The sequence below is a fragment of the Hyperolius riggenbachi genome, chromosome 1 (genome assembly GCF_040937935.1).
Source record: "Hyperolius riggenbachi isolate aHypRig1 chromosome 1, aHypRig1.pri, whole genome shotgun sequence".
Lineage (NCBI taxonomy): Eukaryota > Metazoa > Chordata > Amphibia > Anura > Hyperoliidae > Hyperolius > Hyperolius riggenbachi.
The window spans coordinates 472887235-472913404 of NC_090646.1; the positions used below are offsets into that span (position 1 = coordinate 472887235).

The window sequence follows — 26170 nt, forward strand, 5'->3', positions numbered from 1 at the left end:
CATTGGTATTGGTAAAACATGACTAAAATGTACCAGAATTGCTAAATGTCATCACCTCATAAGGTAAATTACCTCACATGAGGTAATTTGTTTGATAACTCTACCAGAATTGAGGCCAATACGATCACAAGCACTTTTCTTTTTGTCATGCTGGCTTCTCCACTACTGGTCATTTCCCTTCCTCAATGGATTGAAAAGTATAAGCTACTCAGCTATAGCCAGGCCTTGTGTCTGAACAGCGAATTTTTCCTGAAATAGACATCTGGAATGATCACCAAAGATTGTTCCAAATGACAGTAACAGTCTGTATGCAAGGCTTTAGGGTCCTTTTACACTTTATGCATTCTGTTGCACCTCAACAGTCCTGAAAGGTTGCATCACATGTTGCTGTTGCAGTGCAACCAAAAAGTGACACATATTTTCCAATGAACATATGTCTTACTTCTGGGTGAAGATGGGGACGACGCACAAATACTCTTGCGTTGTCAGCGCAGGACCCGCCGAACCGCGATTAATGTGATAGGGACTACCACTACTTCTGTGAAGGAATGCAGCGTTTTTATACTATCTATCTCAGACAAATGATTCAACTGGAATAAATCTGCAATGTGTCTACTTCCTGCTTTAATGGAAGCAGACAAAGAGTTAACATCCTGTGTTTCCATTTTAGCTGTGTCTGCCGAGAGCTGACAAATGTTTGTGCTGACACAGCTGAACAATGAAATTACACTTGTTATTACTCCAAGATAAGGGAGGATTAGACAGACTCAGCTGTATGTTTTCCTTGTGTCCTGCAAGAGTTCAGGTCCCCTTTAAACTGTAATTCGGGCTCATATTCTTTTAATCATCAATTATACCCTGCCTATCTGCTACCTCTCCTGCTGACAAATTAAATCTTTGTGGCCAGTACTTCAGCTACAGCTCAGAAAATCCTTATCTTACTATCTAGTTCCTTCTTGCTCATTGCGCAATAAAGCACACAATCCTTACCACCTACCAATTGCTTACATTTTTATTTGTGTTGAGTGCATTACTCATATATGTTTTAATATGTTTTTTAATCATTTGTATTTGTACAGTAGAAGAAAATGACTGGCAGCTATTTCCATTGTGTACAACATTAAAGAAAACATCTAGTAAGTTCAAGAATATGAAAATGTGCAGTTCTTTGAAAAAGGTGTAGCAATAACATATGTTTTATTCTTTGTATTTTTGTCAGCCATAGAGCATATTATTCATTGGTTATTACTCATCATTAGTCACCAGCGAATGGAGACAGTGAGAGTAGGTGTACAGTGATTTATTCAAGCCTACAGTGCATAACATTAGCAGCATTATTTGATGTTACCTTTATTTAATTTGAGGAACATTAACTTTTGATGGATGTTTCCATACTGAAAGGATTGCTTTTTACCGACACGTTTTCTGACTGATCTTCGCAGCAAAGTAGGGGGGTTGCACTGGCTTGGCCATTGACTGAGAATAACTTGAAATGTACCGGTATACCTTATTACATTTTGTCTTTCACACTTTATCTCAACAAAATGATAGTTTTCAAAATGAAATTACAAATAGACTTGTGCAGCACCAACCTAAGTCTACGGTAATGTTATAATGGAAGTGCAGTTTCTCTTATTAGGGTCTCGTTGAAGATATTAAACTGATTATCATTCTGCGCTGTCCTATGGAGAGGAGAGAGAAAAGCAAGAGGCCTCCAGCAGAACCTAAGGACAAAGCAATTGCTACAAAATTCCACAATGGGGATGGAGGGGATTAGGGGGGGTTGAGTGACTATAGAGGTTGCTCGGCTGGGTTCAGTAGTGCACTGTAGTTTGGCTATGCTGTAGCTGAACTCCAAGCTTTTGATTATCGGACTGGCTTTGATGGTTGTTTACTGTGTTTAGCCCTTGTCTCTTATCCTCTGTTTGTGTGTTTCATCTCAAAAGCTCTGTGCCTTTAAGCGCAGATTACCTCATAAAAGAACACTTACCATAACTCCATAAAACCATAAAAAACTTGTGGAAAGAATGAACACCGCTCACCACCCCACCAAATTAGCCAGGAGCAGGACCACGGGCAGCCAAGCCCCATAGACACTAGAAAAGAAGGAAGATCTGCTTGTCTGGCGTAATAAAAGTCCGATCAGACTTTTATTACGCCAGTGAAGCGGATCTTTCTTCTTTTCTACAGCATAAAAAATGGATTTCAATATTGTAACTCACATGCGGTTCTTTGTTATGACAGCTCAGAGTTTAGCAGGCTCTCCCCCGTTGCCTCCTGGGCAAGCTAGCAGAATGGCCACGTGCTCATTCCTCATCCGTAACACTGCCGCTTGTACTTCTTAGTGTGTCCGTCAAGTTCCACCTGACATGTTTCATCACAGACCTTGTGAATCATCAGGTGCACTGAATCATGACTGTTTTGCCTTATTTTATGTGTTCCTTCCTCCTCCCCTTTGGTCCACCCACCTCCCCCTTTACTCTTTTACAATCTAATGGAACATCTAGGGGTAACCAGGAATGGGAATATATGAGTGGTTTTATATGTGGTAAGTTGTTTAGCATTGATTCACATCATTTAAAGGGCTGTATCAAGATACACAGTGAGACATTGATGACAGCACTGCTGTTATGGCAGGTTTCTCTTGCAATAATTCAGTCCCTGGTGTGGAGAGAACTTAACTTAAAAATTAGCGTTACCATAGGGCCAATGGGCTCTTTGCAGAGGGCTGTTGCTGCTTTTCGGTGTATAATTTTGCTGTTTGGTCTGCAGTAAGACAGGGCACAAAAATATTGCAGACTGCAGCTTTGAAACGCTGGTCTAGAGGAAGAGACTTCTGACCTGACAAAGTACTTTACTAATGATTTATTTGGCATCAGCCTATCAAGGAACTTGGCAAAAAAAGACAGATCTGCCTCTGGGTGCCTACATCGTCAAAGAAAACATTTATGTCTGGAGCTGGCTTTAGGAATTCGTCAGTATATTTTTGTAGAAAAGGTAAATTTCCCATTGTGTTAGTATTACCATGTTTAAGTATTTTCAAGCAATTTGAGGAGACACTGAGACCAACATATGTTACAAGTCTGTCAATGTGAGGGCACCTTTAGATGGAGCTACATAGTTTACAGTTCTGTCAATGTGAGCAGGGGCGTCATTAGAAATCACTGACCCCCCCCCCCCTCACTTTCTGTACAGGTACACTTGGAATCAATGTTATTCAATTGACTAGTGCACACTTTAATGTGTTTTCCCCATGCAGATAGAAACAGACATCAGTGAAGCACTGCACGCATTTTCTCTATCAATTACATTAGCTTCTGTGATACAACGTGCATGTTTTCAGTTTTCACACATACAAACACACATGGTGTGCAGAAAACGCATACAGAAAACCAACAGACGAGTTTGCTCCCAGCCTCAGCTTATTATACTAACTCTTTCCACCTCTGAAGGAGCAAAACTGGCTCTGCAGACTTTTCCAGCATCACTACCGTACAGGGCACTTGGGGAGGGATAGAGAGTTTGGGGGGCCAGGTGCTGTACACAAGAGCCTGGTGCCCCCTATATAGGGACTGTCTACAAATCTTTGTCTACAATACTTTGTATGATTTGTTATCAGTGGCTGAGCAGATGCAGTTCTTAGAACAATTGTGCAGAGAGCAGAAAGCTTTTTTTCTCTCTGCCCAGACACCTCAAGCATCACTACAGTACACAGCACTTGAGGAGAGGTAGAGAGGCTGGGGGTAGAGCAGAGCTGTACACAAGACCTGCTGAACACTGAATAGGGACTGTCTACAAGTTTTTGTCTGCAAAACTTTGTATGATTCCTTATCAGTAGCTGAGCAGATAAAGGCATAAGAACAATTGTGCAGAGAGCAGAAAGTCCCCTGCAGCCCCGTGCAGCTTCCGGGCCCCCCTGTGGCTGCATCACGTGCAGGGTCTATTGTCACACCCCTGAATGTGAGGCTACCTTTAGATGGAGCTACATATGTTACAATGTTGTCAATGTGAGGCCGCCTTTAGATGGAGCTACATATGTTACAATTCTGTCAATGTGAGGCCACCTTTAGATGGAGCTACATATGTTACAATTTTGTCATAGGGAGGCCGCCTTTAGATGGAGCTACATATGTTACAATTCTGTCAATGTGAGGCCACCTTTAGATGGAGCTACATATGTTACAATTTTGTCGTAGGGAGGCCGCCTTTAGATGGAGCTACATATGTTACAATTCTGTCATAGGGAGGCCACCTTTAGATGGAGCTACATATGTTACAATTCTGTCAATGTGAGGCCACCTTTAGATGGAGCTACATATGTTACAATTCTGTCAATGTGAGGCCGCCTTTAGATGGAGCTACATATGTTACAATGTTGTCAATGTGAGGCCGCCTTTAGATGGAGCTACATATGTTACAATTTTGTCATAGGGAGGCCGCCTTTAGATGGAACTACATATGTTACAATTCTGTCAATGTGAGGCCACCTTTAGATGGAGCTACATATGTTACAATTTTGTCATAGGGAGGCCACCTTTAGATGGAGCTACATATGTTACAATTCTGTCAATGTGAGGCCGCCTTTAGATGGAGCTACATATGTTACAATTCTGTCATAGGGAGGCCACCTTTAGATGGAGCTACATATGTTACAATTCTGTCATAGGGAGGCCACCTTTAGATGGAGCTACATATGTTACAATTCTGTCAATGTGAGGCCACCTTTAGATGGAGCTACATATGTTACAATTCTGTCAATGTGAGGCCGCCTTTAGATGGAGCTACATATGTTACAATGTTGTCAATGTGAGGCCACCTTTAGATGGAGCTACATATGTTACAATTCTGTCAATGTGAGGCCACCTTTAGATGGAGCTACATATGTTACAATTTTGTCGTAGGGAGGCCGCCTTTAGATGGAGCTACATATGTTACAATTCTGTCATAGGGAGGCCACCTTTAGATGGAGCTACATATGTTACAATTCTGTCAATGTGAGGCCACCTTTAGATGGAGCTACATATGTTACAATGTTGTCAATGTGAGGCCACCTTTAGATGGAGCTACATATGTTACAATTCTGTCATAGGGAGGCCACCTTTAGATGGAGCTACATATGTTACAATGTTGTCAATGTGAGGCCGCCTTTAGATGGAGCTACATATGTTACAATTCTGTCAATGTGAGGCCACCTTTAGATGGAGCTACATATGTTACAATTTTGTCGTAGGGAGGCCACCTTTAGATGGAGCTACATATGTTACAATTCTGTCATAGGGAGGCCACCTTTAGATGGAGCTACATATGTTACAATTCTGTCATAGGGAGGCCACCTTTAGATGGAGCTACATATGTTACAATTCTGTCATAGGGAGGCCACCTTTAGATGGAGCTACATATGTTACAATTCTGTCATAGGGAGGCCACCTTTAGATGGAGCTACATATGTTACAATGTTGTCAATGTGAGGCCACCTTTAGATGGAGCTACATATGTTACAATGTTGTCAATGTGAGGCCGCCTTTAGATGGAGCTACATATGTTACAATTCTGTCAATGTGAGGCCACCTTTAGATGGAGCTACATATGTTACAATTCTGTCAATGTGAGGCCACCTTTAGATGGAGCTACATATGTTACAATTCTGTCAATGGGAGGCCACCTTTAGATGGAGCTACATATGTTACAATTCTGTCAATGGGAGGCCACCTTTAGATGGAGCTACATATGTTACAATTTTGTCAATGTGAGGCCGCCTTTAGATGGACCTACATATGTTACAATTCTGTCAATGTGAGGCCGCCTTTAGATGGAGCTACATATGTTACAATTCTGTCATAGGGAGGCCACCTTTAGATGGAGCTACATATGTTACAATTCTGTCAATGTGAGGCCGCCTTTAGATGGAGCTACATATGTTACAATTCTGTCATAGGGAGGCCACCTTTAGATGGAGCTACATATGTTACAATGTTGTCAATGTGAGGCCACCTTTAGATGGAGCTACATATGTTACAATTTTGTCATAGGGAGGCCACCTTTAGATGGAGCTACATATGTTACAATGTTGTCAATAGGAGGCCGCCTTTAGATGGAGCTACATATGTTACAATTCTGTCATAGGGAGGCCACCTTTAGATGGAGCTACATATGTTACAATTCTGTCAATGTGAGGCCGCCTTTAGATGGAGCTACATATGTTACAATTCTGTCAATGGGAGGCCACCTTTAGATGGAGCTACATATGTTACAATTCTGTCATAGGGAGGCCACCTTTAGATGGAGCTACATATGTTACAATTCTGTCAATGTGAGGCCACCTTTAGATGGAGCTACATATGTTACAATTTTGTCAATGTGAGGCCGCCTTTAGATGGAGCTACATATGTTACAATTCTGTCATAGGGAGGCCACCTTTAGATGGAGCTACATATGTTACAATTCTGTCATAGGGAGGCCACCTTTAGATGGAGCTACATATGTTACAATTCTGTCAATAGGAGGCCGCCTTTAGATGGAGCTACATATGTTACAATTTTGTCATAGGGAGGCCACCTTTAGATGGAGCTACATATGTTACAATGTTGTCAATGGGAGGCCACCTTTAGATGGAGCTACATATGTTACAATTCTGTCAATGTGAGGCCACCTTTAGATGGAGCTACATATGTTACAATTCTGTCAATGTGAGGCCACCTTTAGATGGAGCTACATATGTTACAATTCTGTCAATGGGAGGCCACCTTTAGATGGAGCTACATATGTTACAATTCTGTCAATGTGAGGCCACCTTTAGATGGAGCTACATATGTTACAATTCTGTCATAGGGAGGCCACCTTTAGATGGAGCTACATATGTTACAATTCTGTCAATGTGAGGCCGTCTTTAGATGGAGCTACATATGTTACAATTCTGTCAATAGGAGGCCGCCTTTAGATGGAGCTACATATGTTACAATTCTGTCAATGTGAGGCCACCTTTAGATGGAGCTACATATGTTACAATTCTGTCAATGGGAAGCCACCTTTAGATGGAGCTACATATGTTACAATTCTGTCAATGTGAGGCCACCTTTAGATGGAGCTACATATGTTACAATTCTGTCATAGGGAGGCCACCTTTAGATGGAGCTACATATGTTACAATTCTGTCAATGTGAGGCCGCCTTTAGATGGAGCTACATATATTACAATTCTGTCAATAGGAGGCCGCCTTTAGATGGAGCTACATATGTTACAATTCTGTCATAGGGAGGCCACCTTTAGATGGAGCTACATATGTTACAATTCTGTCAATGTGAGGCCGCCTTTAGATGGAGCTACATATGTTACAATTCTGTCAATGTGAGGCCACCTTTAGATGGAGCTACATATGTTACAATTCTGTCAATGTGAGGCCGCCTTTAGATGGACCTACATATGTTACAATTCTGTCATAGGGAGGCCACCTTTAGATGGAGCTACATATGTTACAATTCTGTCATAGGGAGGCCACCTTTAGATGGAGCTACATATGTTACAATTCTGTCAATGTGAGGCCACCTTTAGATGGAGCTACATATGTTACAATTCTGTCATAGGGAGGCCACCTTTAGATGGAGCTACATATGTTACAATTCTGTCAATGTGAGGCCGCCTTTCGATGGAGCTACATATGTTACAATGTTGTCAATGTGAGGCCGCCTTTAGATGGAGCTACATATGTTACAATTCTGTCAATGTGAGGCCACCTTTAGATGGAGCTACATATGTTACAATTTTGTCGTAGGGAGGCCGCCTTTAGATGGAGCTACATATGTTACAATTCTGTCATAGGGAGGCCACCTTTAGATGGAACTACATATGTTACAATTCTGTCAATGTGAGGCCGCCTTTAGATGGAGCTACATATGTTACAATTCTGTCATAGGGAGGCCACCTTTAGATGGAGCTACATATGTTACAATTCTGTCATAGGGAGGCCACCTTTAGATGGAGCTACATATGTTACAATTCTGTCATAGGGAGGCCACCTTTAGATGGAGCTACATATGTTACAATTCTGTCAATGTGAGGCCGCCTTTAGATGGAGCTACATATGTTACAATTCTGTCATAGGGAGGCCACCTTTAGATGGAGCTACATATGTTACAATTCTGTCAATGTGAGGCCACCTTTAGATGGAGCTACATATGTTACAATTCTGTCAATGTGAGGCCGCCTTTAGATGGAGCTACATATGTTACAATTCTGTCATAGGGAGGCCACCTTTAGATGGGGCTACATATGTTACAATTCTGTCAATGTGAGGCCACCTTTAGATGGAGCTACATATGTTACAATTCTGTCATAGGGAGGCCACCTTTAGATGGAGCTACATATGTTACAATTCTGTCAATGTGAGGCCGCCTTTAGATGGAGCTACATATGTTACAATTCTGTCAATGTGAGGCCACCTTTAGATGGAGCTACATATGTTACAATTCTGTCAATGTGAGGCCGCCTTTAGATGGAGCTACATATGTTACAATTCTGTCAATGGGAGGCCGCCTTTAGATGGAGCTACATATGTTACAATTCTGTCAATGTGAGGCCGCCTTTAGATGGAGCTACATATGTTACAATGTTGTCAATGTGAGGCCGCCTTTAGATGGAGCTACATATGTTACAATTCTGTCATAGGGAGGCCACCTTTAGATGGAGCTACATATGTTACAATTCTGTCAATGGGAGGCCGCCTTTAGATGGAGCTACATATGTTACAATTCTGTCATAGGGAGGCCACCTTTAGATGGAGCTACATATGTTACAATGTTGTCAATGTGAGGCCACCTTTAGATGGAGCTACATATGTTACAATTTTGTCATAGGGAGGCCACCTTTAGATGGAGCTACATATGTTACAATGTTGTCAATAGGAGGCCGCCTTTAGATGGAGCTACATATGTTACAATTCTGTCATAGGGAGGCCACCTTTAGATGGAGCTACATATGTTACAATTCTGTCAATGTGAGGCCACCTTTAGATGGAGCTACATATGTTACAATTCTGTCATAGGGAGGCCACCTTTAGATGGAGCTACATATGTTACAATTCTGTCAATGTGAGGCCACCTTTAGATGGAGCTACATATGTTACAATTTTGTCATAGGGAGGCCACCTTTAGATGGAGCTACATATGTTACAATTCTGTCATAGGGAGGCCACCTTTAGATGGAGCTACATATGTTACAATTCTGTCAATGTGAGGCCACCTTTAGATGGAGCTACATATGTTACAATTCTGTCAATGGGAGGCCACCTTTAGATGGAGCTACATATGTTACAATTCTGTCATAGGGAGGCCACCTTTAGATGGAGCTACATATGTTACAATTCTGTCAATGTGAGGCCGCCTTTAGATGGAGCTACATATGTTACAATTCTGTCAATGTGAGGCCGCCTTTAGATGGAGCTACATATGTTACAATTCTGTCAATAGGAGGCCGCCTTTATATGGAGCTACATATGTTACAATTCTGTCATAGGGAGGCCACCTTTAGATGGAGCTACATATGTTACAATTCTGTCAATGTGAGGCCGCCTTTAGATGGAGCTACATATGTTACAATTCTGTCAATGTGAGGCCGCCTTTAGATGGAGCTACATATGTTACAATTCTGTCAATAGGAGGCCGCCTTTAGATGGAGCTACATATGTTACAATTCTGTCATAGGGAGGCCACCTTTAGATGGAGCTACATATGTTACAATTCTGTCAATGGGAGGCCACCTTTAGATGGAGCTACATATGTTACAATTCTGTCAATGTGAGGCCACCTTTAGATGGAGCTACATATGTTACAATTCTGTCATAGGGAGGCCACCTTTAGATGGAGCTACATATGTTACAATTCTGTCAATAGGAGGCCGCCTTTAGATGGAGCTACATATGTTACAATTTTGTCATAGGGAGGCCACCTTTAGATGGAGCTACATATGTTACAATGTTGTCAATGGGAGGCCACCTTTAGATGGAGCTACATATGTTACAATTCTGTCAATGTGAGGCCACCTTTAGATGGAGCTACATATGTTACAATTCTGTCAATGTGAGGCCACCTTTAGATGGAGCTACATATGTTACAATTCTGTCAATAGGAGGCCGCCTTTAGATGGAGCTACATATGTTACAATTCTGTCATAGGGAGGCCACCTTTAGATGGAGCTACATATGTTACAATTCTGTCAATGTGAGGCCGCCTTTAGATGGAGCTACATATGTTACAATGTTGTCAATGTGAGGCCGCCTTTAGATGGAGCTACATATGTTACAATTCTGTCAATGTGAGGCCACCTTTAGATGGAGCTACATATGTTACAATTCTGTCATAGGGAGGCCACCTTTAGATGGACCTACATATGTTACAATTCTGTCATAGGGAGGCCACCTTTAGATGGAGCTACATATGTTACAATTCTGTCAATGTGAGGCCGCCTTTAGATGGAGCTACATATGTTACAATTCTGTCATAGGGAGGCCACCTTTAGATGGAGCTACATATGTTACAATGTTGTCAATGTGAGGCCACCTTTAGATGGAGCTACATATGTTACAATTCTGTCAATGTGAGGCCGCCTTTAGATGGAGCTACATATGTTACAATTCTGTCATAGGGAGGCCACCTTTAGATGGAGCTACATATGTTACAATTCTGTCATAGGGAGGCCACCTTTAGATGGAGCTACATATGTTACAATGTTGTCAATGTGAGGCCACCTTTAGATGGAGCTACATATGTTACAATTCTGTCATAGGGAGGCCACCTTTAGATGGAGCTACATATGTTACAATGTTGTCAATGTGAGGCCGCCTTTAGATGGAGCTACATATGTTACAATTCTGTCAATGTGAGGCCACCTTTAGATGGAGCTACATATGTTACAATTCTGTCAATGGGAGGCCACCTTTAGATGGAGCTACATATGTTACAATTTTGTCAATGTGAGGCCGCCTTTAGATGGACCTACATATGTTACAATTCTGTCAATGTGAGGCCGCCTTTAGATGGAGCTACATATGTTACAATTCTGTCATAGGGAGGCCACCTTTAGATGGAGCTACATATGTTACAATGTTGTCAATGTGAGGCCACCTTTAGATGGAGCTACATATGTTACAATTTTGTCATAGGGAGGCCACCTTTAGATGGAGCTACATATGTTACAATGTTGTCAATAGGAGGCCGCCTTTAGATGGAGCTACATATGTTACAATTCTGTCATAGGGAGGCCACCTTTAGATGGAGCTACATACGTTACAATTCTGTCAATGTGAGGCCACCTTTAGATGGAGCTACATATGTTACAATTCTGTCAATGGGAGGCCACCTTTAGATGGAGCTACATATGTTACAATTCTGTCATAGGGAGGCCACCTTTAGATGGAGCTACATATGTTACAATTCTGTCAATGTGAGGCCACCTTTAGATGGAGCTACATATGTTACAATTTTGTCAATGTGAGGCCACCTTTAGATGGAGCTACATATGTTACAATTCTGTCATAGGGAGGCCACCTTTAGATGGAGCTACATATGTTACAATTTTGTCAATGTGAGGCCATCTTTAGATGGAGCTACATATGTTACAATTCTGTCAATGTGAGGCCGCCTTTAGATGGAGCTACATATGTTACAATTCTGTCATAGGGAGGCCACCTTTAGATGGAGCTACATATGTTACAATTCTGTCAATGGGAGGCCGCCTTTAGATGGAGCTACATATGTTACAATTCTGTCATAGGGAGGCCACCTTTAGATGGAGCTACATATGTTACAATTCTGTCAATGTGAGGCCGCCTTTAGCTGGAGCTACATATGTTACAATTCTGTCAATGTGAGGCCGCCTTTAGATGGAGCTACATATGTTACAATTCTGTCATAGGGAGGCCGCCTTTAGATGGAGCTACATATGTTACAATTCTGTCATAGGGAGGCCACCTTTAGATGGAGCTACATATGTTACAATTCTGTCATAGGGAGGCCACCTTTAGATGGAGCTACATATGTTACAGTTCTGTCAATGGGAGGCCACCTTTAGATGGAGCTACATATGTTACAATTCTGTCAATGTGAGGCCGCCTTTAGATGGAGCTACATATGTTACAATTCTGTCATAGGGAGGCCGCCTTTAGATGGAGCTACATATGTTACAATTCTGTCATAGGGAGGCCACCTTTAGATGGAGCTACATATGTTACAATTCTGTCATAGGGAGGCCACCTTTAGATGGAGCTACATATGTTACAATTCTGTCAATGTGAGGCCACCTTTAGATGGAGCTACATATGTTACAATTCTGTCATAGGGAGGCCACCTTTAGATGGAGCTACATATGTTACAATTCTGTCAATGTGAGGCCGCCTTTAGATGGAGCTACATATGTTACAATTCTGTCATAGGGAGGCCACCTTTAGATGGAGCTACATATGTTACAATTCTGTCATAGGGAGGCCACCTTTAGATGGAGCTACATATGTTACAATTCTGTCAATGTGAGGCCACCTTTAGATGGAGCTACATATGTTACAATTCTGTCATAGGGAGGCCACCTTTAGATGGAGCTACATATGTTACAATTCTGTCAATGTGAGGCCGCCTTTAGATGGAGCTACATATGTTACAATTCTGTCAATGTGAGGCCACCTTTAGATGGAGCTACATATGTTACAATTCTGTCAATGTGAGGCCACCTTTAGATGGAGCTACATATGTTACAATTCTGTCAATGTGAGGCCACCTTTAGATGGAGCTACATATGTTACAATTCTGTCATAGGGAGGCCACCTTTAGATGGAGCTACATATGTTACAATGTTGTCAATGTGAGGCCACCTTTAGATGGAGCTACATATGTTACAATTTTGTCAATGTGAGGCCGCCTTTAGATGGAGCTACATATGTTACAATGTTGTCAATGTGAGGCCACCTTTAGATGGAGCTACATATGTTACAATTTTGTCATAGGGAGGCCACCTTTAGATGGAGCTACATATGTTACAATGTTGTCAATAGGAGGCCGCCTTTAGATGGAGCTACATATGTTACAATTCTGTCATAGGGAGGCCACCTTTAGATGGAGCTACATATGTTACAATGTTGTCAATGTGAGGCCACCTTTAGATGGAGCTACATATGTTACAATTCTGTCATAGGGAGGCCGCCTTTAGATGGAGCTACATATGTTACAATTCTGTCATAGGGAGGCCGCCTTTAGATGGAGCTACATATGTTACAATTTTGTCATAGGGAGGCCACCTTTAGATGGACCTACATATGTTACAATTCTGTCAATGGGAGGCCACCTTTAGATGGAGCTACATATGTTACAATTCTGTCAATGTGAGGCCGCCTTTGATGGAGCTACATATGTTACAATTCTGTCAATAGGAGGCCGCCTTTAGATGGAGCTACATATGTTACAATTCTGTCATAGGGAGGCCGCCTTTAGATGGAGCTACATATGTTACAATGTTGTCAATGTGAGGCCACCTTTAGATGGAGCTACATATGTTACAATTTTGTCATAGGGAGGCCACCTTTAGATGGAGCTACATATGTTACAATTCTGTCAATGGGAGGCCACCTTTAGATGGAGCTACATATGTTACAATTCTGTCATAGGGAGGCCACCTTTAGATGGAGCTACATATGTTACAATTCTGTCAATGTGAGGCCACCTTTAGATGGAGCTACATATGTTACAATGTTGTCAATGTGAGGCCACCTTTAGATGGAGCTACATATGTTACAATTCTGTCAATGTGAGGCCGCCTTTAGATGGAGCTACATATGTTACAATTCTGTCATAGGGAGGCCACCTTTAGATGGAGCTACATATGTTACAATTTTGTCATAGGGAGGCCACCTTTAGATGGAGCTACATATGTTACAATGTTGTCAATGTGAGGCCACCTTTAGATGGAGCTACATATGTTACAATTCTGTCAATGTGAGGCCGCCTTTAGATGGAGCTACATATGTTACAATTCTGTCAATGTGAGGCCACCTTTAGATGGAGCTACATATGTTACAATTCTGTCAATGTGAGGCCACCTTTAGATGGAGCTACATATGTTACAATTCTGTCAATGTGAGGCCACCTTTAGATGGAGCTACATATGTTACAATTCTGTCAATGGGAGGCCACCTTTAGATGGAGCTACATATGTTACAATTCTGTCAATGTGAGGCCACCTTTAGATGGAGCTACATATGTTACAATTCTGTCATAGGGAGGCCACCTTTAGATGGAGCTACATATGTTACAATTCTGTCAATGTGAGGCCGTCTTTAGATGGAGCTACATATGTTACAATTCTGTCAATAGGAGGCCGCCTTTAGATGGAGCTACATATTTTACAATTCTGTCAATGTGAGGCCACCTTTAGATGGAGCTACATATGTTACAATTCTGTCAATGGGAAGCCACCTTTAGATGGAGCTACATATGTTACAATTCTGTCAATGTGAGGCCACCTTTAGATGGAGCTACATATGTTACAATTCTGTCATAGGGAGGCCACCTTTAGATGGAGCTACATATGTTACAATTCTGTCAATGTGAGGCCGCCTTTAGATGGAGCTACATATGTTACAATTCTGTCAATAGGAGGCCGCCTTTAGATGGAGCTACATATGTTACAATTCTGTCATAGGGAGGCCACCTTTAGATGGAGCTACATATGTTACAATTCTGTCAATGTGAGGCCGCCTTTAGATGGAGCTACATATGTTACAATGTTGTCAATGTGAGGCCGCCTTTAGATGGAGCTACATATGTTACAATTCTGTCAATGTGAGGCCACCTTTAGATGGAGCTACATATGTTACAATTCTGTCAATGTGAGGCCGCCTTTAGATGGACCTACATATGTTACAATTCTGTCATAGGGAGGCCACCTTTAGATGGAGCTACATATGTTACAATTCTGTCATAGGGAGGCCACCTTTAGATGGAGCTACATATGTTACAATTCTGTCAATGTGAGGCCACCTTTAGATGGAGCTACATATGTTACAATTCTGTCATAGGGAGGCCACCTTTAGATGGAGCTACATATGTTACAATTCTGTCAATGTGAGGCCGCCTTTCGATGGAGCTACATATGTTACAATGTTGTCAATGTGAGGCCGCCTTTAGATGGAGCTACATATGTTACAATTCTGTCAATGTGAGGCCGCCTTTAGATGGAGCTACATATGTTACAATTTTGTCGTAGGGAGGCCGCCTTTAGATGGAGCTACATATGTTACAATTCTGTCATAGGGAGGCCACCTTTAGATGGAGCTACATATGTTACAATTCTGTCAATGTGAGGCCGCCTTTAGATGGAGCTACATATGTTACAATTCTGTCATAGGGAGGCCACCTTTAGATGGAGCTACATATGTTACAATTCTGTCATAGGGAGGCCACCTTTAGATGGAGCTACATATGTTACAATTCTGTCAATGTGAGGCCACCTTTAGATGGAGCTACATATGTTACAATTCTGTCATAGGGAGGCCACCTTTAGATGGAGCTACATATGTTACAATTCTGTCAATGTGAGGCCGCCTTTAGATGGAGCTACATATGTTACAATTCTGTCAATGTGAGGCCACCTTTAGATGGAGCTACATATGTTACAATTCTGTCAATGTGAGGCCGCCTTTAGATGGAGCTACATATGTTACAATTCTGTCAATGTGAGGCCGCCTTTAGATGGAGCTACATATGTTACAATTCTGTCAATGTGAGGCCGCCTTTAGATGGAGCTACATATGTTACAATGTTGTCAATGTGAGGCCGCCTTTAGATGGAGCTACATATGTTACAATTCTGTCATAGGGAGGCCACCTTTAGATGGAGCTACATATGTTACAATTCTGTCAATGGGAGGCCGCCTTTAGATGGAGCTACATATGTTACAATTCTGTCATAGGTAGGCCACCTTTAGATGGAGCTACATATGTTACAATGTTGTCAATGTGAGGCCACCTTTAGATGGAGCTACATATGTTACAATTTTGTCATAGGGAGGCCACCTTTAGATGGAGCTACATATGTTACAATGTTGTCAATAGGAGGCCGCCTTTAGATGGAGCTACATATGTTACAATTCTGTCATAGGGAGGCCACCTTTAGATGGAGCTACATATGTTACAATTCTGTCAATGTGAGGCCACCTTTAGATGGAGCTACATATGTTACAATTCTGTCATAGGGAGGCCACCTTTAGATGGAGCTACATATGTTACAATTCTGTCAATGTGAGGCCGCCTTTAGATGGAGCTACATATGTTACAATTCTGTCATAGGGAGGCCACCTTTAGATGGAGCTACATATGTTACAATTCTGTCATAGGGAGGCCACCTTTAGATGGAGCTACATATGTTACAATTCTGTCATAGGGAGGCCACCTTTAGATGGAGCTACATATGTTACAATTCTGTCATAGGGAGGCCACCTTTAGATGGAGCTACATATGTTACAATTTTGTCATAGGGAGGCCACCTTTAGATGGAGCTACATATGTTACAATGTTGTCAATAGGAGGCCGCCTTTAGATGGAGCTACATATGTTACAATTCTGTCATAGGGAGGCCACCTTTAGATGGAGCTACATATGTTACAATTCTGTCAATGTGAGGCCACCTTTAGATGGAGCTACATATGTTACAATTCTGTCATAGGGAGGCCACCTTTAGATGGAGCTACATATGTTACAATTCTGTCAATGTGAGGCCGCCTTTAGATGGAGCTACATATGTTACAATTCTGTCATAGGGAGGCCACCTTTAGATGGAGCTACATATGTTACAATTCTGTCATAGGGAGGCCACCTTTAGATGGAGCTACATATGTTACAATTCTGTCAATGGGAGGCCGCCTTTAGATGGAGCTACATATGTTACAATTCTGTCATAGGTAGGCCACCTTTAGATGGAGCTACATATGTTACAATGTTGTCAATGTGAGGCCACCTTTAGATGGAGCTACATATGTTACAATTTTGTCATAGGGAGGCCACCTTTAGATGGAGCTACATATGTTACAATGTTGTCAATAGGAGGCCGCCTTTAGATGGAGCTACATATGTTACAATTTTGTCATAGGGAGGCCACCTTTAGATGGAGCTACATATGTTACAATTCTGTCAATAGGAGGCCGCCTTTAGATGGAGCTACATATGTTACAATTTTGTCATAGGGAGGCCACCTTTAGATGGAGCTACATATGTTACAATTCTGTCATAGGGAGGCCACCTTTAGATGGAGCTACATATGTTACAATTCTGTCAATGTGAGGCCACCTTTAGATGGAGCTACATATGTTACAATTTTGTCATAGGGAGGCCACCTTTAGATGGAGCTACATATGTTACAATTCTGTCATAGGGAGGCCACCTTTAGATGGAGCTACATATGTTACAATTCTGTCATAGTGAGGCCGCCTTTAGATGGAGCTACATATGTTACAATTCTGTCAATGTGAGGCCACCTTTAGATGGAGCTACATATGTTACAATTCTGTCATAGGGAGGCCACCTTTAGATGGAGCTACATATGTTACAATTCTGTCAATGTGAGGCCGCCTTTAGATGGAGCTACATATGTTACAATTCTGTCAATGTGAGGCCGCCTTTAGATGGAGCTACATATGTTACAATTCTGTCAATAGGAGGCCGCCTTTAGATGGAGCTACATATGTTACAATTCTGTCATAGGGAGGCCACCTTTAGATGGAGCTACATATGTTACAATTCTGTCAATGTGAGGCCGCCTTTAGATGGAGCTACATATGTTACAATTCTGTCAATGTGAGGCCGCCTTTAGATGGAGCTACATATGTTACAATTCTGTCAATAGGAGGCCGCCTTTAGATGGAGCTACATATGTTACAATTCTGTCATAGGGAGGCCACCTTTAGATGGAGCTACATATGTTACAATTCTGTCAATGGGAGGCCACCTTTAGATGGAGCTACATATGTTACAATTCTGTCAATGTGAGGCCACCTTTAGATGGAGCTACATATGTTACAATTCTGTCATAGGGAGGCCACCTTTAGATGGAGCTACATATGTTACAATTCTGTCAATAGGAGGCCGCCTTTAGATGGAGCTACATATGTTACAATTTTGTCATAGGGAGGCCACCTTTAGATGGAGCTACATATGTTACAATGTTGTCAATGGGAGGCCACCTTTAGATGGAGCTACATATGTTACAATTCTGTCAATGTGAGGCCACCTTTAGATGGAGCTACATATGTTACAATTCTGTCAATGTGAGGCCACCTTTAGATGGAGCTACATATGTTACAATTCTGTCAATAGGAGGCCGCCTTTAGATGGAGCTACATATGTTACAATTCTGTCATAGGGAGGCCACCTTTAGATGGAGCTACATATGTTACAATTCTGTCAATGTGAGGCCGCCTTTAGATGGAGCTACATATGTTACAATGTTGTCAATGTGAGGCCACCTTTAGATGGAGCTACATATGTTACAATTCTGTCATAGGGAGGCCACCTTTAGATGGACCTACATATGTTACAATTCTGTCATAGGGAGGCCACCTTTAGATGGAGCTACATATGTTACAATTCTGTCAATGTGAGGCCGCCTTTAGATGGAGCTACATATGTTACAATTCTGTCATAGGGAGGCCACCTTTAGATGGAGCTACATATGTTACAATGTTGTCAATGTGAGGCCACCTTTAGATGGAGCTACATATGTTACAATTCTGTCATAGGGAGGCCACCTTTAGATGGAGCTACATATGTTACAATGTTGTCAATGTGAGGCCACCTTTAGATGGAGCTACATATGTTACAATTTTGTCAATGTGAGGCCACCTTTAGATGGAGCTACATATGTTACAATTCTGTCATAGGGAGGCCGCCTTTAGATGGAGCTACATATGTTACAATTCTGTCAATGTGAGGCCACCTTTAGATGGAGCTACATATGTTACAATTCTGTCAATGGGAGGCCGCCTTTAGATGGAGCTACATATGTTACAATTTTGTCAATGTGAGGCCGCCTTTAGATGGACCTACATATGTTACAATTCTGTCATAGGGAGGCCACCTTTAGATGGAGCTACATATGTTACAATTCTGTCAATGTGAGGCCGCCTTTCGATGGAGCTACATATGGTACAATGTTGTCAATGTGAGGCCGCCTTTAGATGGAGCTACATATGTTACAATTCTGTCAATGTGAGGCCACCTTTAGATGGAGCTACATATGTTACAATTCTGTCATAGGGAGGCCACCTTTAGATGGACCTACATATGTTACAATTCTGTCATAGGGAGGCCACCTTTAGATGGAGCTACATATGTTACAATTTTGTCAATGTGAGGCCACCTTTAGATGGAGCTACATATGTTACAATTCTGTCATAGGGAGGCCGCCTTTAGATGGAGCTACATATGTTACAATTCTGTCAATGTGAGGCCACCTTTAGATGGAGCTACATATGTTACAATTCTGTCAATGGGAGGCCGCCTTTAGATGGAGCTACATATGTTACAATTTTGTCAATGTGAGGCCGCCTTTAGATGGACCTACATATGTTACAATTCTGTCAATGTGAGGCCGCCTTTAGATGGAGCTACATATGTTACAATTCTGTCATAGGGAGGCCACCTTTAGATGGAGCTACATATGTTACAATGTTGTCAATGTGAGGCCACCTTTAGATGGAGCTACATATGTTACAATTTTGTCATAGGGAGGCCACCTTTAGATGGAGCTACATATGTTACAATGTTGTCAATAGGAGGCCGCCTTTAGATGGAGCTACATATGTTACAATTCTGTCATAGGGAGGCCACCTTTAGATGGAGCTACATATGTTACAATTCTGTCAATGTGAGGCCACCTTTAGATGGAGCTACATATGTTACAATTCTGTCAATGGGAGGCCACCTTTAGATGGAGCTACATATGTTACAATTCTGTCATAGGGAGACCACCTTTAGATGGAGCTACATATGTTACAATTCTGTCATAGGGAGGCCACCTTTAGATGGAGCTACATATGTTACAATTCTGTCAATGTGAGGCCACCTTTAGATGGAGCTACATATGTTACAATGTTGTCAATAGGAGGCCGCCTTTAGATGGAGCTACATATGTTACAATTCTGTCATAGGGAGGCCACCTTTAGATGGAGCTACATATGTTACAATTCTGTCAATGTGAGGCCACCTTTAGATGGAGCTACATATGTTACAATTCTGTCAATGGGAGGCCACCTTTAGATGGAGCTACATATGTTACAATTCTGTCATAGGGAGGCCACCTTTAGATGGAGCTACATATGTTACAATTTTGTCAATGTGAGGCCACCTTTAGATGGAGCTACATATGTTACAATTCTGTCATAGGGAGGCCACCTTTAGATGGAGCTACATATGTTACAATTTTGTCAATGTGAGGCCACCTTTAGATGGAGCTACATATGTTACAATTCTGTCATAGGGAGGCCACCTTTAGATGGAGCTACATATGTTACAATTCTGTCAATGTGAGGCCGCCTTTAGATGGAGCTACATATGTTACAATGTTGTCAATGTGAGGCCGCCTTTAGATGGAGCTACATATGTTACAATTCTGTCAATGTGAGGCCACCTTTAGATGGAGCTACATATGTTACAATTCTGTCAATGTGAGGCCGCCTTTAGATGGAGCTATATATGTTACAATTCTGTCATAGGGAGGCCACCTTTAGATGGAGCTACATATGTTACAATTCTGTCATAGGGAGGCCACCTTTAGATGGAGCTACATATGTTACAATTCTGTCATAGGGAGGCCACCTTTAGATGGAGCTACATATGTTACAATTCTGTCAATGTGAGGCCGCCTTTCGATGGAGCTACATATGTTACAATGTTGTCAATGTGAGGCCGCCTTTAGATGGAGCTACATATGTTACAATTCTGTCAATGTGAGGCCACCTTTAGATGGAGCTACATATGTTACAATTCTGTCATAGGGAGGCCACCTTTAGATGGACCTACATATGTTACAATTCTGTCATAGGGAGGCCACCTTTAGATGGAGCTACATATGTTACAATTCTGTCAATGTGAGGCCGCCTTTAGATGGAGCTACATATGTTACAATTCTGTCATAGGGAGGCCACCTTTAGATGGAGCTACATATGTTACAATGTTGTCAATGTGAGGCCACCTTTAGATGGAGCTACATATGTTACAATTCTGTCAATGTGAGGCCGCCTTTAGATGGAGCTACATATGTTACAATTCTGTCATAGGGAGGCCACCTTTAGATGGAGCTACATATGTTACAATGTTGTCAATGTGAGGCCGCCTTTAGATGGAGCTACATATGTTACAATTTTGTCAATGTGAGGCCACCTTTAGATGGAGCTACATATGTTACAATTCTGTCATAGGGAGGCCGCCTTTAGATGGAGCTACATATGTTACAATTCTGTCAATGTGAGGCCACCTTTAGATGGAGCTACATATGTTACAATTCTGTCAATGGGAGGCCACCTTTAGATGGAGCTACATATGTTACAATTCTGTCATAGGGAGGCCACCTTTAGATGGAGCTACATATGTTACAATTCTGTCAATGTGAGGCCACCTTTAGATGGAGCTACATATGTTACAATTTTGTCAATGTGAGGCCACCTTTAGATGGAGCTACATATGTTACAATTCTGTCATAGGGAGGCCACCTTTAGATGGAGCTACATATGTTACAATTTTGTCAATGTGAGGCCACCTTTAGATGGAGCTACATATGTTACAATTCTGTCAATGTGAGGCCGCCTTTAGATGGAGCTACATATGTTACAATTCTGTCATAGGGAGGCCACCTTTAGATGGAGCTACATATGTTACAATTCTGTCAATGGGAGGCCGCCTTTAGATGGAGCTACATATGTTACAATTCTGTCATAGGGAGGCCACCTTTAGATGGAGCTACATATGTTACAATTCTGTCAATGTGAGGCCGCCTTTAGATGGAGCTACATATGTTACAATTCTGTCAATGTGAGGCCGCCTTTAGATGGAGCTACATATGTTACAATTCTGTCATAGGGAGGCCGCCTTTAGATGGAGCTACATATGTTACAATTCTGTCATAGGGAGGCCACCTTTAGATGGAGCTACATATGTTACAATTCTGTCATAGGGAGGCCACCTTTAGATGGAGCTACATATGTTACAGTTCTGTCAATGGGAGGCCACCTTTAGATGGAGCTACATATGTTACAATTCTGTCATAGGGAGGCCACCTTTAGATGGAGCTACATATGTTACAATTCTGTCAATGTGAGGCCGCCTTTAGATGGAGCTACATATGTTACAATTCTGTCATAGGGAGGCCGCCTTTAGATGGAGCTACATATGTTACAATTCTGTCATAGGGAGGCCACCTTTAGATGGAGCTACATATGTTACAATTCTGTCATAGGGAGGCCACCTTTAGATGGAGCTACATATGTTACAATTCTGTCAATGTGAGGCCACCTTTAGATGGAGCTACATATGTTACAATTCTGTCATAGGGAGGCCACCTTTAGATGGAGCTACATATGTTACAATTCTGTCAATGTGAGGCCGCCTTTAGATGGAGCTACATATGTTACAATTCTGTCATAGGGAGGCCACCTTTAGATGGAGCTACATATGTTACAATTCTGTCATAGGGAGGCCACCTTTAGATGGAGCTACATATGTTACAATTCTGTCAATGTGAGGCCACCTTTAGATGGAGCTACATATGTTACAATTCTGTCATAGGGAGGCCACCTTTAGATGGAGCTACATATGTTACAATTCTGTCAATGTGAGGCCACCTTTAGATGGAGCTACATATGTTACAATTCTGTCAATGTGAGGCCACCTTTAGATGGAGCTACATATGTTACAATTCTGTCAATGTGAGGCCACCTTTAGATGGAGCTACATATGTTACAATTCTGTCATAGGGAGGCCACCTTTAGATGGAGCTACATATGTTACAATGTTGTCAATGTGAGGCCACCTTTAGATGGAGCTACATATGTTACAATTTTGTCAATGTGAGGCCGCCTTTAGATGGAGCTACATATGTTACAATTTTGTCAATGTGAGGCCGCCTTTAGATGGAGCTACATATGTTACAATTCTGTCATAGGGAGGCCGCCTTTAGATGGAGCTACATATGTTACAATGTTGTCAATGTGAGGCCACCTTTAGATGGAGCTACATATGTTACAATTTTGTCATAGGGAGGCCACCTTTAGATGGAGCTACATATGTTACAATGTTGTCAATAGGAGGCCGCCTTTAGATGGAGCTACATATGTTACAATTCTGTCATAGGGAGGCCACCTTTAGATGGAGCTACATATGTTACAATGTTGTCAATGTGAGGCCACCTTTAGATGGAGCTACATATGTTACAATTCTGTCATAGGGAGGCCGCCTTTAGATGGAGCTACATATGTTACAATTCTGTCATAGGGAGGCCGCCTTTAGATGGAGCTACATATGTTACAATTTTGTCATAGGGAGGCCACCTTTAGATGGACCTACATATGTTACAATTCTGTCAATGGGAGGCCACCTTTAGATGGAGCTACATATGTTACAATTCTGTCAATGTGAGGCCGCCTTTGATGGAGCTACATATGTTACAATTCTGTCAATAGGAGGCCGCCTTTAGATGGAGCTACATATGTTACAATTCTGTCATAGGGAGGCCGCCTTTAGATGGAGCTACATATGTTACAATGTTGTCAATGTGAGGCCACCTTTAGATGGAGCTACATATGTTACAATTTTGTCATAGGGAGGCCACCTTTAGATGGAGCTACATATGTTACAATTCTGTCAATGGGAGGCCACCTTTAGATGGAGCTACATATGTTATAATTCTGTCATAGGGAGGCCACCTTTAGATGGAGCTACATATGTTACAATTCTGTCAATGTGAGGCCACCTTTAGATGGAGCTACATATGTTACAATGTTGTCAATGTGAGGCCACCTTTAGATGGAGCTACATATGTTACAATTCTGTCAATGGGAGGCCACCTTTAGATGGAGCTACATATGTTACAATTCTGTCAATGGGAGGCCACCTTTAGATGGAGCTACGTATGTTACAATTCTGTCATAGGGAGGCCACCTTTAGATGGAGCTACATATGTTACAATTCTGTCAATGTGAGGCCACCTTTAGATGGAGCTACATATGTTACAATTCTGTCATAGGGAGGCCACCTTTAGATGGAGCTACATATGTTACAATTCTGTCATAGGGAGGCCACCTTTAGATGGAGCTACATATGTTACAATTCTGTCATAGGGAGGCCACCTTTAGATGGAGCTACATATGTTACAATTCTGTCAATGTGAGGCCGCCTTTAGATGGAGCTACATATGTTACAATTCTGTCATAGGGAGGCCACCTTTAGATGGAGCTACATATGTTACAATTCTGTCATAGGGAGGCCACCTTTAGATGGAGCTACATATGTTACAATTCTGTCAATGTGAGGCCACCTTTAGATGGAGCTACATATGTTACAATTCTGTCATAGGGAGGCCACCTTTAGATGGAGCTACATATGTTACAATGTTGTCAATGTGAGGCCACCTTTAGATGGAGCTACATATGTTACAATTCTGTCATAGGGAGGCCACCTTTAGATGGAGCTACATATGTTACAATGTTGTCATTGTGAGGCCGCCTTTAGATGGAGCTACATATGTCACAATATATGTTATGTTGGGCAGCACGGTGGCGTAGAGGTTAGCTCTCTCGCCTTGCAGCGCTGGGTCCCTGGTTCGAATCCCAGCCAGGGCACTATCTGCAAAGAGTTTGTATGTTCTCTCCGTGTCTGTGTGGGTTTCCTCCGGGCACTCCGGTTTCCTCCCACATTCCAAAAACATACGGATAAGTTAATTGGCTCCCCCTAAAATTGGCCCTAGACTACAGTACTTACACTACATAATATAGACATATGGCAATGGTAGGGATTAGATTGTGAGCTCCTTTGAGGGACAGTTAGTGACAAGATATATGTATATATACACTGTACAGCGCTGCGTAATATGTTGGCGCTATATAAATACTAAATAATAATAATAATAATAATGGGAGGCCACCTTTACATGGAGCTCTCCTGAGTCTGGGCTTGTCACTGAAGTGGCTGGATTGCCTGGTATGGAAGTCCAGGCCAACTCTCCCTGAAATAGCACCATAGAACAACCTCTACAACATAAGCATAAGCAGGTCACATTTCTTACATTTTTTTTATTATGTAGGAGATAATAGTGTCAGAATGGATAATAAGTAATTAAGAGTTTGAATCTTAAGCGCCAGCTTGTAGTGCAGCAGTCCACTATGCAACTGCTTTTAAGTAAATCTGGCAAACTGTCTGCCTTGATTGCACAGCTGTAATGTTTCCTGGATATTATATATAATAGCTGGATAAATCTGGCTACGATTTCCCCAGTTTAGTAAAAAAAAAAACTTCTGAAACCCATGCTTTATTCAACATGGACAGGATGTCTGGCATACATATGGATTTTCAAAATAAAAAGTGAGACTTCCCCTTAAAATGATAACAAATGACTCAGTGTCAAACAAAGGAAGCATGGATTAGGTAAAGGCTATGAAAGAATGTGGATCTTATTTTTCAAGCCGTTTATGTTTTATGTGCTTAAACTTAGTAGACCACACATGAACACACGTGTATATTATCAACCGGGAGGACAGCTTACACAATTCAGCTGTGAACATGCAAAGGCAATCAGCCAAGGCATGCTATTTTGGTGTAGAACTGCAAGCTTTGGCCTTATTTATGAACATTGTGAAAGTTATATATTCTGACAGTCTCATGGATACAAGAGGCCTGTTTGTGTGACAGGGTGTTTGTTCCACTGAACGAGACTGCCAAGTTCAAATCTACAATAAAGAATCTGTCATGGGTGCTGCAAGAGTGACTTGGCCCCACAGCAAAATAATTAGGAGGCTTTCCATCTGAAGAAAGTTTTTTTCTTTTTTTTTTTAGAGCTCTGTAGAAGTGAAATTCTGCTTTTATTGTCAGACACAATCACACTTGGGTCCGCAGAAAAGGCCCATGTTTTTCTGCAGACTTTTTTTTTCTTTTATT

At 41.8% G+C, this 26170-nt stretch overlaps 1 long non-coding RNA gene across 2 annotated transcripts in view; it reads left to right on the forward strand.

The window, feature by feature from the left end:
* LOC137521594 (uncharacterized) overlaps positions 1-26170 on the forward strand; it is a 97268-nt gene that overhangs the window by 41184 nt on the left and 29914 nt on the right. For both annotated transcript variants that reach the window (XR_011022161.1, XR_011022160.1), the window contains exon 5: positions 1080-1136. This is a non-coding gene — a long non-coding RNA (uncharacterized lncRNA). The remainder of the gene's footprint in view (positions 1-1079; positions 1137-26170) is intronic.